The sequence below is a fragment of the Apostichopus japonicus genome, chromosome 11, assembly GCF_037975245.1.
Source record: "Apostichopus japonicus isolate 1M-3 chromosome 11, ASM3797524v1, whole genome shotgun sequence".
NCBI lineage: Eukaryota > Metazoa > Echinodermata > Holothuroidea > Aspidochirotida > Stichopodidae > Apostichopus > Apostichopus japonicus.
The window spans coordinates 27,471,137-27,480,788 of NC_092571.1; the positions used below are offsets into that span (position 1 = coordinate 27,471,137).

The 9,652-nt window shown below is 35.0% G+C and overlaps 1 long non-coding RNA gene across 3 annotated transcripts in view; it reads left to right on the forward strand.

The window, feature by feature from the left end:
* Nucleotides 1-9,652, forward strand: part of LOC139975557 (uncharacterized) — a 466,508-nt gene that overhangs the window by 391,581 nt on the left and 65,275 nt on the right. The window lies entirely within an intron of this gene.

The window sequence follows — 9,652 nt, forward strand, 5'->3', positions numbered from 1 at the left end:
GGAGATATGGTGTATTACATCCCCTCCACCCATTTTCATGGGGGGATATATCCCCCCCTTCCCCCCAGGATCGCCGCCCATGTATGTGACGAATGGCTGCCTTTTGGAGTATTATAAGATTGTTAAGGTTGGTGTTGTATGTACCAGACCATATAATGGAACAATAAGTGAGATGCAGGACAACCAGGGTCTGGTACAGTGTTCTGAGTATGTTTTCCGACAGATAATATTTCAACTTAGAAAATATGCCAACATTCCGTGCAATTATACTGCAAATAGTTGAAATATGGTTGCGCCAGCTAAGTTTACAATCAATATTTACACCTAAAAACTTAGTAGTATAAACTTGCTTAATTATTTTCCCATCCATACATATATCTTTATTCCAAATAAGTGTATTACGAGTATTAAAGACAATGTAATTACTTTTTTGTACATTTAGTGATAATTTGTGGCTGAAAACCAATTACAGAATTTATTTAATTCATTTGAAACGTTGGAAGATAATGTGATTATGTCGTCGCTCTCGAAGAAAATACTGGTGTCATCAGCAAAGAGAATGATTTTGGCTAGTTTGGAGACATGACAAATATCGTTAATATATAGAATAAATAACAAAGGACCTAAGACTGAACCCTGTGGAACGCCGCAACGAATTTTAGCAAGATCGGATCTAGAGTTTTTATACAAGGTATACTGATATCTGTTTGAAATATAGCTTTCAAGCCAGTTGAGAGTACAGTAGTTCCTCTAATGCCGTATGAAAATAATTTATTGATAAGGATGGTATGATCGATCGTGTCAAACGCCTTCGAAAGGTCGAGGAATACACCAATGCAATTTTTGCCATTATTAAGACTAGTATGTAAACTGTTAAGTGCATCTGCCAAAGCCAGTTCAGTAGAATGTTCGGGTCGAAAGCCGTACTGTTCTTTACAGAGAATATTATATTGGTTAAGAAAATTAAATATGCGATTGAACATAAGTCGTTCTATGATTTTAGAAAAACAGGAAAGCAATGAAATCGGTCGATAATTCTCATATACATTTGAATCCCTTTTTTATAGATTGGTATAACCTTTGCAATTTTAAGTTTATCTGGGAATACGCCAGTGTTAAATGATAAATTACATATATGGGTCAAAGGCTTAGCAATAAAAGGAATAACATTTTTTATAATACCAGGTTTGAAATCATCATATCCTGCTGCTTTATTGGGTTTCAAGTTGGAAGTTGCAATTTTAATTAGTTCTTCTTCAGTGACTGGGAAATTGAATGTGAATATTGAATGACTATTGTTATCACAGATGGTTTTATGTGATTTACCTTTGTTATTTATTTTACTAGCAAGCGATGGTCCAAGATTAACATAGAAATTGTTGAAGTTATTCGCAATGATATTTTCATCACTGGTTTCTTGGTCACCATCTTTGAAAACAGCAGGATATGATGATTCTTTACGGTTATTGTGCAACATTTCATTAATAGTACGCCATGTATGGTTTGTGTTATTTCTGCTCTCATTAAATTTATTGTCAAAATAGAGCTTTTTCGAAAGTCTGATTACTTGATTAAGCTTATTACGATACGTTGTATACATAGACTTGTACATAACTGTAGGAGACTTTAACTGACGTCTGTAAAGTTTGTGCTTCCTTTTAATGGAAGTCAAAATACCATTCGTAATCCATGGGTGTTTCTTTCTACGACGCTGTTTATGATTGATTTGGCGAATAGGAAAACAATTATAAGTTGAACTGAGATAATTAAAAAAGGTATTATAAGCAGAATTGACATAATTTTCGTTTAAAACATTATCCCAATATGTGTCCCTTATTTCAGAAGTAAACCGCTTTATGTTGTTAGTATTGTAATTACGTCTGGTGTTGTTAGATCTGATTTTCTTTCCTACCACTTTTAGAAATATCGGAAAATGGTCACTTATATCAGTGATGAGAACCCCTGAAGTAATCGTAGAGTCATCATTTGTAATGAGGTTATCTATCAGGCTTGTAGTAATGCTACTAATACGAGTTGGGACAGTTATTGTAGGGATGAATCCGTTCGAATAGAGAATATTTAAAAACGTAGTTGATTTGATTGCATTCGTTAAATCAATATTATAATCTCCCATTATGTAGGTTTTACAGTTTTTATTCGAAATGATATTGAAAATATTTTCCAGATTAACATTAAACTCATCTAAAGAACCATTAGGTGGTCTGTAGACTATGTCGATAAGAAATTTATCTTTTGAATTTATGTTAGTAGCCTCTATAAAGAGAGATTCTATAGAATTATTAAAAATTGATAGGTCGGGTCTACAAATAAAACATATCTTTATGTACAAATAGACAGACTCCACCGCCCCGTTTATTGCTACGATGTTTTTCAACAAGTTTGTAATTATCCAATTTTATGAGGGGAGAAAAATTATCATTGAACCAGGTTTCTGTGAATCCAATTACCGTAAAGTCATTAATTAATACAGAAATGAAAGTGTTGATATCGTCAAACTTATTGTTTAGGCTACATCTGTTGTGGTGGTACAGTGATATACCGTGATGAGGGGGCAGATTGTTATAGGAGTCTATGTTATGGTACTTACACGAGACATTATTTTCCCTGAGGCCGTTAATATCGTGGAGTATAGGTGACGCCATTAGTGATAACATTAAAATTGGTAAATAAGAGACTATCAATCTTATTTTGGTTCTGTTCGTTCCCTTTCCCTTGTGTGATATCGCCTGGTGGTTGTGACGTTGGGCCTGGGGATGTTCTTCCTCTGTTGCTGGTTTGTGCTATTCTTTTTTACGACTATCCAGTCTGCTCCGTCATTCGATGATAGGGTTCGCTTTATCTTTGCGCCGACTTGTTGATTTAATTCGCTCTCCGTTATCGGCTGAACTTTAGTCAGGTTAGAAGACTGCCGACTTCTCTCTTTCAGGTCACTAATACATTCCTCATCTTTATCTTTTGTTAATACCCCAGTATTCGCAGGTCTCGATTCACTGTCCTGTGCTTCATAAGTCGTTGGTTTCTCTGTGTCCTCATAAGTCGTTAGCTTGTCAATTGGGTTCTCGATTTCTGTGTCCTCATCCATTGTTTCCGTGTCGTCCTTTTCATCGCAATGGTAACTCGTGTGGCCCAGCTTGTTGCATTTGTAACAGAGGATTTCAGGACAGCGGTTCCTTGAATGCCCTTGTTGACCGCACTCTCTATACGTGTATTGTGGGCACTCTCGCATTATGTGATCATCTGATAAGCAGAGATTACACACCCGTGATTGTCCATTGTGCTTTAGTCTTAAGTGAGTTCCCTCTATAGTGATTGCGTACGGTAGAAACTTTACACTGTTTGGTAATTCGAGTCTAACGTATCTGATACCATTTTCTATGTTGGGGTAGTCTTCGTAATATTTACGTACCCATGGGGATCTTAGTCTACATCCGTATTCTTCCAGTTTTCCGGAGATTTCATCATCGGTAATGTACATTTGGACTCCAAAAACACTTACGGTTATTATGGTCTTGGTCACTCCCATGATGTCACATACCTCATTCCCTATTTTTAATCCAGTTTCTTGAATAAGGTCTACATCTTCTTTGTTTTTTACCGTTAAGATCCACTGTCCTTGAGTCTTGACACACCCGAGAATATTTTTCTTTCCAATGTCGTTGGCCAAAGACTTCAATATGTCCGTAGATTTAAAATTGGCATCAACAAGCTTCACACTGTTGGTTTTCAACACGAAACTATTTGGCGGCATTTTCGCGGATCCGGTACTCATTTTCTGAGATAAAGCCTGGCGCCAAGTGGCGCCTTGGCACTTGTATCGTTTGAAAAAAAACTTGTACAAATTATATCAATGTTATGCCAAATTCGTAATAAAATCCTCCTGCTTCACAAGATAATGTTATATGCCTCAGAATGAGGCCAGAAATATGCACGAAAGACAGAAAATAAGTAAATAATCGAGAGCCGTTGAAGAGATGTTTCCGCTCTGATGTCAATGCAATGTCAATGACATTGTCAATTCATTTTCAATAAATTCTTAAGGTGTTCTTTCAGTTCAGTTTATGGTCCATGAGTACAACAAGAAACTTCGTCACATAAACTCCTTCTATGTGAACTCCATTCATAATAACGTCCAGATCAGCATTTAAAGGGCGATTGGTAAATAGCATGCAACTTATTTAGCTAACACCGAGAGATAGTTCATTGTTTATAACTCTGTACAGTATCGCGATGTCGTCACTTGGAGACAAAAAACATCAGTACAAATCGAATAATTTGGATAAATTACACATGTCTTTTTATATGCAGCATAAGTTGTTCACATGTCGTCAACAAGTATGAAATATTCAAATAAGACATTCGACTAATGTATTTGAGCCATTTAGTCATTAGGGCTTATTACACTAACCTCAGACAAAAAATACATTATTAGGCACTAGGTCAGATCATGTAATTATCTAATTAGTACGTATATGGCAATGCCAATCGTCGTTAATTTATTATACACAAATACAGTTTAAAAATAGATCAGGAGGACCGGGATCGAATCCTTGCTAAGAGGGGGTCGTCTTGCTAATGTTATTTTTAACTTTTTTTCCATTTCAAAGCGTTATAACTTATTTGCCCGACAGTTCGTTTCTAATGTTTCTCTATGTCTCTATGCAGAATTGTAGATATCGATATGCAATACATTCCAATTGATATGATACTTCCGTCATTGGTAGATTCAAAATCTCCAATCTGGATAAAACATATGTAAGAAAATAACATTCAACCGTATATTGATTTCAGCGTCACGTGAACACGAATCTTTAGCCCATGAAGGATTTTTCTACAATTACCAGTTTGTCAGATGATGCAGCAGAGGATGTCGATGAACTTTCAATTCATTCCTAGCTACAGTCTACTGGTACATCTACTGGATTGTTGAATTCAATTTCACATCTTAATAATGTTTATTAAATGATTTGACAGTTCATCCGTTCAGGTACGTCATTAAGATTCGATGTTAGGGGAAGGTGTTGCACAAACTGACATTTTATGAGATGAAATTATTTGATTGTCCACACAAAACTGGCAAACATGAATCTATAGACTGAGTGGATCAACGGATTGGACAATATATATAGTAGTTACATCATAATATCACTAATCTACCAGGATTTGTGGTTCTATTTATTTACAACGCTGAGTAGCAATTTCAATGAGTCAGAATTGATCCATGGCGTAATTTCACTGTACTATAAAGGCACAGAAGCAGGGGCGGTCTGGCCCATTGAGAAGCCGGGAAATTTCCCGGAGGCTCACTAATATCGGGGCCTCGTGGTCCCTTCTTATGCTATTACCATAATATTCTTACAGCACAGTTGAAAGGGCATCTGGTCAATGCACAAACTTTATGGTTAATTTCAGATGAGATAATAATGATATAGATGTTCGTTGCAATACACCTATGCCTAGCATAGGAAACCAATATTTGACAATTAGAGGCCCCGATAAAGGTGCTCTTTTAATCAGTTCTGGAAATGAGGTCAATTTTCATATTCCTCCTTTCAAATGCATATACGATTTTGGCACTTCCACTTTACACCATGTCATATGTTGGAATCAACATCTGTAAGTTTATTCTTTTCAATTACTTTTTTTTTCCAAATTATCTCTATTGCATGGTTTTTACGTGGTTGAGGGGGCTTTTTCAATATGATGAACAATCCCAGTGACAATATTCAAAATAGAATGTTAAAAACCATTACTTTTAAACATCGACGTTATCCTGCCAGTACTTTGCACAAAGACCTTGGTATTCGTAAGGTCAGCGACATTCATGTTCAAGATGTGTTCTTTTATTTATAAGTATATCAACAATATTCTCCCCGTGTCTTTAGTGATATTGTTAATCCCTGTAATTCCGCGTATATTCGTAACAGTACGAGGAATAATACCCATTTTTATGTTAGCAGACATCACACGAAACACGGTAAATTACTCTTGAATAACTACTGCTATAAAACCTGGAAAGTGCTTCCAAATGATATAAAAACTGTAAAATTTTATTTAACGTTTATACGAAAACTCAAAGCCCACCTAATTGAAAACTACGCTGACTGAGTATTGATTATCTCATGTTTATTTATCTCTACTATTAATTGTTACCATCTTTCTTTTTTGTGTGTGTTATTTTCGGTCGCTAGCTCGATAAACTACTATTGTTTTTCTAGTGTCCTGTTTAAACTATACCACTTTGTTCTATTGTTCTTATGTATAGACGAAATAAATGAAATGAAATGAAATATTGATAGCAGACCACCTGGAAAGAAGGTTGAGTGCAAAGATGACTTAACTGTTTTAAAAGAAAACAAGTCAACTTAAATAACGTCTCTTAACATTTTAATCGCATTATATCATGCATAGTGGCCGAAAGCCATTAATATCCTTAACTTAAAACTGTTGGTAAGCAGCATTTGTTGGCGGTTAGCCGCATAGTTTGCATACAATAATTGATGTTATTTTTAAGATAGAACGTATTACGATGATTTTGCACTGTTCAACAACGTTCAACGAAACGTCTGTTAGCAAAAGGTGAAGGACATTAAATGTAACGCTACTCATACACAATTAAAACTCCAGTGCCTCCCTTTTTAACGCAAAATATTGCATATGTAACTTAGTTTAAAACAGATATTATCTCATGCTTACCCTTGGCTTAGGAGAAAGGATTAATGAATACAGGAATATAAATGTACTTTTATGCAATCTGTTTTAATTTGAACAATTGCCAGGCAACCATTTACAGGCTGTATAGATAACATTCAACAGAAAACCGACGCGCACTTTCTGTCACAGATTCTTGAACTATTTTATGCTCCGAGGAAGTAAAAGAGCCACATGAAAAAGAAATTATCAGTTATCAATTACAATATGAAAAACAGTTGTTGAGCAAACCCTGTAATCTGACCATAGCAACAAAATAAAAATGCCGTGGAACGTTAAACACAGAATAAACTTAACCTTACTCAAAAGAATTCCTTATTTTAGAAGATGCGCTCAGTTTTATACGTGTTGAGACTTTGGCTATAGTAGGCCTACGACTTACTATCAACATTTAGGTGTTCTGCAAATGAATCCAGGGATAAAATGGAATTATTTACCCGATATGTCTCCAAAGCGTAGACAGAACCAACTTTCATAAGTAAGTATTATTGTAACTATACATTACAGAAGATGCGGTGACATTATCACACCTTACTTTACACACTGAGTTTTAATAGGTACAGTAACGTTATTGCTATATTCAAACTATAGCCTTTTGCTTAAAATTCTTACAAACTGTAAACACGTTACAATTTGTATTGATTTCAGTCAATGATTGTGTCATGAAGTTGTTGCTTAACAATTAACAGTTTCAGACAGTTCAGTATCACCGCAGCATTATCAAAATGCTCTCGTGAAGGCAGAATAAGCGGAAATACTATATGTGACTGTATATATTGCTATATGATGATTATTGTTTCACTGAAATATCTCTTTAAATATCATACATTTAAGCATAGCAGGTACTGTGTTGCCGAAAACACTTCCTTGTATTAGCAATAAAGTACACTATACCAGCTTTACAACTATTCACGTACATCTTTCTATGAATTTCCCTCTTTGAATTGTTAAAAAGTGAAATGGTGTGAAACTGAAACTGAAAGAGACCCCCCCCCACCCCCATCCCCGATGAAGAGACATCGAAGAGAAACAAACTTGAGTATTAGTATTACACATCAATTAGTGCAAACGCCTAGAGTGATTTAAATAAATATTAATTGCATACTTAGGAATGTTGAAAGGATTTCCCCTAGAATTTGATGACACAACACCACAACGGCATGACCTTAACTTTTTCAATTGCTGAAAGTAACGTTTTGGACATTTGACGATCAAGATAAAACGCAAGTGGAAAACTGTTTTCTCACAAACAGTTATAATTTCGACAACTAATGACCGACTTCCACGTCCTTATTACGTTGAAGTCAGAAGAGCGTAATGCTGTGTTGTAACTTGCTCCGTACTTTGTCTACTTTCCATTTAATCAATGCCCTTCTCTCAAGGCTCTATAGCCTATTGTGATCAGGGTGTCTTCGATGAGTAAATTCAAATAGCACGCAACGTTTAAGTAGAACACTGAAAGTCAAGACCACACATGTGGTTCAAACCATTATGGCATAGGGTATTGTGTATTATCTATAACTAATGTCCCTTTCGTATTTTGTTTAAATTACCACCTATTTTTATGATATTGTAGCAGAAAACATATTTCCACTTGCTTTATTGATATGTGGGTTAGGAGTGTTGTGGTTCCTTTATTATGATTCTTGAAAGGATGAAATACCCGTATGCAGATGAAAATATCACGTTATCACGTGACAACATGTAAGTGACCAAGGCCACAATTTATATTACAATAAGAAAAATCGATTTGATAAAAATAGTTTTTATGGTTCTTTGTGTTTCTTGAAAAAAAGTAGTGGTGTTACGGATCAAATAATCCTCTATAACGTAAACTGAGGAAGATTCTTTGTATTTGTGCTTTCATTTATTTTTATTTTTATTTTGTGCTTTCAGTTTCACTGCAAATATTATTTGTACTTTGTAAAGTTGATCAACATACGCATGCTGCTCTCTATCTAGATCGTGTTTAGGTAAATAACGACATCATCATCATCTTTATCGTAAAGATCTTGTGTTACTAATCTCATTCAGAGATGACTTTGTTATTTGCATATCATAACAAGGAGGTGTTAGAGAATGAAGACATAGATGTTCACGTGACATTATATTGTGCATCTACATTGTGCATCTACTTATATTTTTCTTCTTAAACGTATATTCAGATCATGCAATGAATTGTAAAGAAAGTCTTAACGTATGTTCTATGGTAGGTACATATAAAAAATACTGGAGATACTCAATATATGTGTTATATCGAAAGTAAATTACGTTCAAACGCCTTGTATTAAAGTATACTGAATATATATTATGTCATAAAAATGCTCTTATGATCTAGATTTTCTTTCGATTCGATTGTGAATCGCTTGACTTTATAACAATTGACATGCTTGCTTCACAGTATAAACTGAGTAGGTGTTCAACGCTTATTAATATATATATATATATATATATATATATATATATATATATATATATATACATATATATATATATATATATATATATATATATATATATATATTTATATGTATATATATATGTATATGTATATATATGCGAAAGGGAGATTAATTGGTTGTCGTCTGTGCGCCCATCTGCCATTCTGTGCGTGGAGGTCAGTGTTAAGGCTCTGGCTCTTACAATAGGTCATATGAAATGGAGGAAACACTATGTAGTTAAATAACCCCTGTTGGGGTAGCACCCCACCCCCTGTGTCCTCCACATCGACTCCGCTCACCAGACATGGTGGTGTGCTAACAAACAGACTATTGTCCCAAAGTTCCCAGACTACTGTATATGTAAACAGTCTATTATAGTAAGACGTCTGTTCAGCTGCATAACACAAATGTCGCATAGGAGGGACGGATATATTCAGACAAAATCCACCAATGTGTATCATGTTACCTGATACAACAGAATG